Source organism: Panthera uncia, chromosome D1 (genome assembly GCF_023721935.1).
Source record: "Panthera uncia isolate 11264 chromosome D1, Puncia_PCG_1.0, whole genome shotgun sequence".
Lineage (NCBI taxonomy): Eukaryota > Metazoa > Chordata > Mammalia > Carnivora > Felidae > Panthera > Panthera uncia.
This window is the reverse complement of record NC_064808.1, coordinates 59,823,938-59,830,518: the sequence shown is the minus strand read 5'-3', so window position 1 is coordinate 59,830,518 and position 6,581 is coordinate 59,823,938. Positions and strand designations below refer to the sequence as shown.

Genomic DNA, 6,581 nt, shown 5'->3' with positions numbered 1-6,581 from the left:
CATGTGCCAACTCTGAGGCCATAATCAGTTCCTCATGCTTTCATCCATGTCCCTGTACTGTTACCTCTATTTAAAAAGCACCTCCCTTCCCTTATGGTCTAGCTAACATTCTTGTCTTCAAATTTCAGCTTGATTGCCACCTCCTACAGGAAATCTTCCCTTACCCACAAGGATTTGGTTGGGTATCCCTCTGTGCCCACACTCTGCCTATTCCTTAGGCAGAAACCCACCATACTATGCCTCTCTTGGAAGGTGGGGATTTCTTCATCTTTTTAAACCTCTAAATACTTGAGTTGTGTAGGTCCCAAAGACAAGAAGAGTCTTCTACATAAACACAGTAATTATCAAGATCAAGAAATAAACATTGTCCTAATAATGTCCCAATCCAAGACCACATGTCACATGTATTGTCATGACAACTAAGCCATTCCTTTAATCTAGACCTATTGCAGAATCCTTCTCTTTCATGATTTTGGTGTTTTTGAAGAGTACATGACAGTTATTTCATTGGATGGTCCTCAATTTGGGTTTGCCTGATATTTCTTCATGATTAGAGTCGGGTTATTCACTTTGGGTAGGAATACTGCAGACGTGAGGTTATGTCCCTCTCAGCATGTCACATCAGGAGGCACATGATATCTAACTATCACATTATCAGTGATGCCGACTTATTAATGACTTGATTAAGGCCCAGTCGGCCAGGTTTTTCAAGTGTAAAGTAACTATCTTTCCCTTTGAAATTAATCAAAGATACCTCAAGACTACACAGAATATTTTGTTTCCCATAATACTTTCACCTGCTTGGACCTCCGTTTTCCCATCAGTCAAATGAAATGAAACAGAATGAACAGTGGATTCCAAAATTTTCGCTCTCAAGGATCATTTGAGATCTCAAGGATCCTTTATTATTATCTCCTCTGCCATGGACCTCGTATTTTGAAAGATTCCGTCCACCAAAAATAATGATATTTCTCAAGGCATATGTGACTCATTTTCCTATTATACATCCATCAGACATGCCCACTGCACAGTATGCTCACAAAGGCAAGGCCCGTTTGCCTCACCTCTGGATGCCCAGAGCCCATCACAGTGCCAACCACAGAGTAGGTGGTTAACAGATGTTTGTCAAAGGTCTGAGTCTACCTGTCAATCACAGCTTATGTACAGCATTTGATATCTGTAGTGAGGACACAGAGCTGATAAATGCTATACAAAGGCAGAGACTTGACATTTTAGTTAGTCTCAGATGCTTTGTCACTGGACAGTGTTCAGTTATGAAGATTTCAAAAACAGATGTATGTTTTTGGACAGATGTATGGAACCCTCCCATCCACTCCTACCTCTGCCGTTAATTTCTGGGATGCCTCAGGAGATGTTGAAGGGGCATTCCAGCACCCCAAGTTTATAATCTCTGTGATGCCTCTGTAATCAGCAGATGGCAACTGGCTGGACAGTCTCCGGATCATACAATAGAATTTTAAAAATATCCTAGACCTTTTTTCACATTTCTGTAACACTAGCAATGTCACATTTCCTCCTTCATTACATACTTTAGATTGTGGAGATACAGTGTAGCAGAAGATCGTGAAGGGAGTTTTAAAAAGGGATGGGGCAGGTAAGGGAAGTCACAACACAGTATTTGAACTTATGTATGCCCAGTGCTTTCTTTCCTTTGTTCTCTCTTGTGTCCCTCACCATAACTGGTGAGGTATGTATAATTATCCATTTTACAGATGAGAAAACTGAGGCTGGGTGAAAGATAATGACTTGCAGGAAGTCATGCCGCCAACACGCAGCAGGGCTGCTGTGGGAATTTTCTCCAGTCTCTCTCCAAAGCCCTTGCAAATTACCGCTGCACCAAGCGGCCTCTCCCATCACAAGAAAATGCCCTTCTCTAAAAATGCCTTCTGGACTGGCGGTCACAGTCCAGAAATGCGAAGGACAAATCTCTTGGACCACGTTCTCTGCAGATATTTTTTAAATGATTGTTATCACAACTGAGTAGCTGTTACCATGGTTTTGGAGAAGTTGTCCGAGGGAGGGCCTTTCTTTGGGCATCTTGTGAGCCCGAGGAAGGAACTCAAGTTCTCAGCTCTTAATTACCTCTGGCTGTGCTGCAGCAGCAATGCGAGAGAGTCTGTCCCCGTAAAAGTGTAGAGGGTGTGAAATAACATCGGGGGTAGGCGGGGAGGGAAGCCACCGGCCCCAGAGAGACCCGCGGACAGGCAAAGGCGCGGGGGCGGGGAAGGAGAGGAGACCAGACATCACACAGAGTCACGGGGGGAGAAAGCCAAAGCGGGAGGAAAGAGAACAAAAGGCAAGAGGAGAGGAAGTAGAGAAAAGTCGGGACGAGGAAGGAGAAAGTTTGAGAAGGGGACGGAGACAGCGAGAGAAGACGGTAAAAGAAAAGAGCAGACCGAGAAAGACACTGTACTGAGAGAACTAGGAGAATTCGAGAACGAAAAGGCACTAAAAGGGAGCGAAGATGGAGAAAGGAGCGGAGTGAAAGGAGGGAAGGGGGCGAGAGGAAGCCATCGGGAGGAACGCACAGAGTGGGGCGAGCGGAGAGGCGGCTAGGGGCCCCGGGAGGGCGCGCGTCACCTGCGTGGCGCCCCCCCGCGCCGTGGTGCGGCCCTGCTCCCCAGCGCCCCTGCGCCGCGGCTCGCCCAGCCTCGCAGGATTGGCTCCCGCCTCCCATTCATGTAACCTGCGTGTGCGTGTGAGTGTGTGTGTGTGTGTGTGTGTGTCTCGCTCGCCCTCTCTGTCTGTGTGTAAGAGAGCGAGGGTGGGGGACGGAGGCAGGCAGGCGAGCAGGCAGGGAGGGGAAGAAGAGGAGGGAAGCTATTAAACACACACACACTCACACACTCGCGCGCGCACACACCCGCCCCAACCCCCCAGAAGCCTCGGGATTGCAGCTGTTTCATGTGGGGCAGCAGTGCTGGCAGGGACGCCGGCCGGGAGCGGCCGGGAGCGGGAGCCGGGCGTGCGCGCGCGGCTGGAGGCTCGCTGGGGCTCCGCTCCTCTCGGGAGCTATTGTTGGTCTCGCTGGAGCTGAGCGCAGAGCCGGGACCCTCTCCTTCCTGGGCGCCCTGCTCGGGCTCGCGGAGCCGAGGAGCCGCGCCGCCGAGCGCCAGAGGAGCCACCGGCGCGGCGCCGTGCCTCCCTGCCGCCCTCCTCCCCGCTTCCCCGGCGGTGGCAGCCTGCAGCCACGGTAAGGCGGGCGCGCTCCGCTCTACGGAAAAGCGCCTTGGGGACCGCGGCGGCGTCTCGCCGGCTCCCTCGCCCCTCTTGGCTCGTTGGCCGTGGCGGGGTCAGGGCGGCTCGCGCGGACGCCCGGGGCTCCAGGAGACTCTCGCCTGCTTCCCTCGGCCCTCACTGGGGGCGAAAGGGAGGGAGGCTGGGAGGGAGGCTGCCGGCGAGGCGAGCCACTCTGGAGCCCGAGCCTCCGTCGCCGCAGCCCCCGGAGCCCGCCGCGGACTAGAGCCTGGGAGCGTAGGTTAGGGGGAAGAGCGGGGAGGTGGGCGCGGGTCCGGGACTCAGGACTGCGGGTGGGAGGGAGGCGGCGCGCCCGGCTTCGTCTGCCTCGCGGGGATCCCTTTCGCCGCCCCAGCCCCAGCCCCGGCGTCCGCAGCCCCTCTGCAGACCAGCCTGCCCCTGGGCCCGGGCGGGCACTGGATGAGCTCGGGAGGCGGCGCCGGGCTCTGGCGGCTGCAGCCTGTCTTGCGGGGCGAGCACCGGCTGCAGCGGCCCCGCGCGCGCCGCTGTTGGAGCCGAGGAACGGAAGAGCGACCCCGGCCCCGCGCCCTCTGCAGCCCGCGCGGCGCTCGCCTCTTCTCGCCCGCCGCCCTGCAGCGGTGCTGACGTTCCCTTCCCAGCGAGTGGAGGCTGCATCGCCGGTGGACGCTCAGAGCGGTCCTGGGTGTGAGTGGGAATGTGTGTGTGTGTGTGTGTGTGTGTGTGTGTGTGTGTGTGTATGTGTGTATGTGTGTGTGACTGCTCGCACCCCTGACTTGGAGAAATGTGCTCTGGGTTGAAATGTGATCACCGAGCTCCGTCATTTTCCTCGCGTTTTAAAAATGCAGTCTATTGAAAGAGCAGACGTGAAGGTGGTATAAGAGTGAGTGTGTGTGTGTGTGTGTGTGTGTGTGTGTGTGTATACGCGCAACCAGGGAATACACAGCCAACTACTGGGGGCGAGGGAAGGTTCAACTGTTGAGTCCTCTTTGGCTGGGCGGTAGGGTGGGTTTCGCTGGCCGCTGCCAGCCCCTTCTGTGCCCTGCCCCCGCCTAGGCGAGGTTGGAAAGTACTGGAAATTCAACTGCGTGGTCTGTAACTTTGGAAGTTGGCTCGCCTTTCAGGGTGACACGTTAAGGCGATTTGTGCACCCTGGTCCTTGTCTACAAGGGTATTATTACTCGGTTGGGTACAGAGCCCTCTTCAGAACCGCGCCAATCCCCCGCCTGTGTCCCTATCCTCCACCAACCCTGCCCCCCCCTCCCCCCCAGCCCTGGCGAGGTTTGTAGAGATGCAGTCAGTTATCCATAAGTTACCAATGCAGCGAAAGGGGCGCATTGAGGCAGCCTGGGTTTCGGAGGATCCTGCGTGCACCCTTAGTGTCTGACGAGTCCACGAGATGCCTCGCTGCTTTGTGGAAGGCGGCGGCGGGGCACGCTCGGGATTCGAGCGCGGGGGCGAGAGGGTGCCCATGTGCTGAGCTCTGCGGCCGCGCACGCAAGACCTGCCGAACGGCATCGCGGGCAATTATATAAACTGGCTCAGTGATTACCCAGAACCGTGATGCGAGCACCTCGTTCGCGAAAGACAAGCCCAAAAGTTTGCCTGCTTGGGGAATGTAAGTACCGGGACGCACCCATCCCGGGACCGGAGAGCAGGGAGACACCACGGCTCCCACTGATATGATGGACGTTGGGCGCTGATGCTACTGTCCCCAGAGAACCTGTTATCGAGGTACGGATTGGGTAGAGACTCGGGGATTGATCGGAGAGAAAAAGCCGGTCAGAACTCAGGGTCCAAGGAGTCCTCAGAGCCCAAGCCTGTCTCGGGGGGTGGGGGCGGTGTGTGTGTTGGGAGGCCTTGCAGGGGATGATGTTCTTTTAGAAAACTAAAACTAACTTTGCATCCTGGGAAACCCCTAAGCCTCGCTTCTGTGTCTCTCAGATCTCCCCCATCTTTCACATCCAGTGCCCTTCACGTGTTTAGAAACCTGCCTGCGCTCTCATCCACCTTGGAGGTGCCCAGCGTGCCAGCCATCCAGGCCAGGCCCACTGTGGCGGGGGAGCTAGGGAGGGTGCCGGTCTCTGCCAGGGTTGGCCACCATTAGGTACCTATTCTTGGTGTCTTGGGCTAGCCCGGCGCTAATGGGGTAAGATGGGGATGAGCGCAGGGTATGGCTTCCGCCCCCTCTCTTCCCTCCTACGCGGACCGCAGTTTGCTTCTGCTGCGTTTATTTCCCTCTCCCTGTCTCCCTTAGCTGCCGCAGCCTGTAGCATGTTAGTCTTTGATAGAGAAACCACAGTAGTGGAGTGCTTTTAAATCTTCTTTTCGCCTGTAGAGGGATAAACCAGCCTAGACCTGACAGAGGCGTGCGGAACGCTGAAGTCTGGGGCACAGTGGCCCTGAACTCCCTCCCCACCGCAGGCAGGAGGTGGTGGTGTGCCTGGGTAGGGAGGGTTTGTTTCTCTCTCTCTCTCTCTCTCTTTTTTTTTTTTTGCCACATTCCAGTGTCCTGAAATCCCGCATCCCCTCCCCCTAAAATCCTGGGTCTATCTGAGTGTGTTCCGCGCTGTAAAATAAATCCTCCCTTCTCAGACCTGTGGGGCCTTTCGGATTTCCTGCCGCTGCCATGATCCTTAACAATGCGATTACAAAGCTCGTGCTCCGCTGGGGAAAATCCCCAGGTGCCGACCGGCCGCGCCTTGACCTTGCTGAAGGCGCCTTTAACCCTGCTGCCCGAGAGGCTCCCGGCCGGCCACGAGGGTCTGGAAGGGAGGAGGCCGCCCCGGGAGGGGCTGTGCTCGCGCCGGACGGGGAGGGAATAAGGTCGCGGCGCGGCGGCCGCGGGGAGGGGACGGGGCTCGGCGGCAACCTGTTTCCCCGTGCACGCCTGCTCCACGTCCTCCGCGCGGGCCGGGCGCCGCCGCGCTCTCCGCGGGCCCCCTCGCCTTCTCCGTTGTGGTCTTCCCGGGCTCCAGGCTCCCAGGCTGGAGGAGCAGCGCCGCAGTCCGCGGGAGCCGGGCCGCCGGGTGGGCGGGGCCTGCGCGGGAAACCCGAGCCCCGACCGCGGTGTTCCGGGCCGGGTTCTAGCCTAGGCGCCGTGCGGCGCGGGGTCCTAGCTGTGCCGCGCTCCATTCCCCCCGCCTGGCCCCATCCTCCGCCCCCCGGCGCGCTCCAGGAGCTCCGCCGCTCAGCTCTGCCCCGGAGCTCTTCTCGCCAAAGTTCGGAGGGATGTTTTCACAGGTGGTGGTGGAAGCAAGTGCGTGTGTGTGTGTGTGTGTGTGTGTGTGTGTGTGTGTGAGAGAGAGAGAGAGAGAGAGAGAGAGAGAGAGAGAGAGAGAGAG

General features: G+C 57.0%; 1 long non-coding RNA gene across 1 annotated transcript in view; it reads left to right on the top strand.

Annotated features, from left to right (window-relative positions):
- Nucleotides 1-2,889: 2,889 nt before the first annotated feature.
- LOC125937883 (uncharacterized) overlaps nt 2,890-6,581 on the top strand; it is a 183,679-nt gene continuing 179,987 nt past the window's right edge. Inside the window, exon 1 of the long non-coding RNA XR_007462537.1 lies at nt 2,890-3,214. This is a non-coding gene — a long non-coding RNA (uncharacterized LOC125937883). The remainder of the gene's footprint in view (nt 3,215-6,581) is intronic.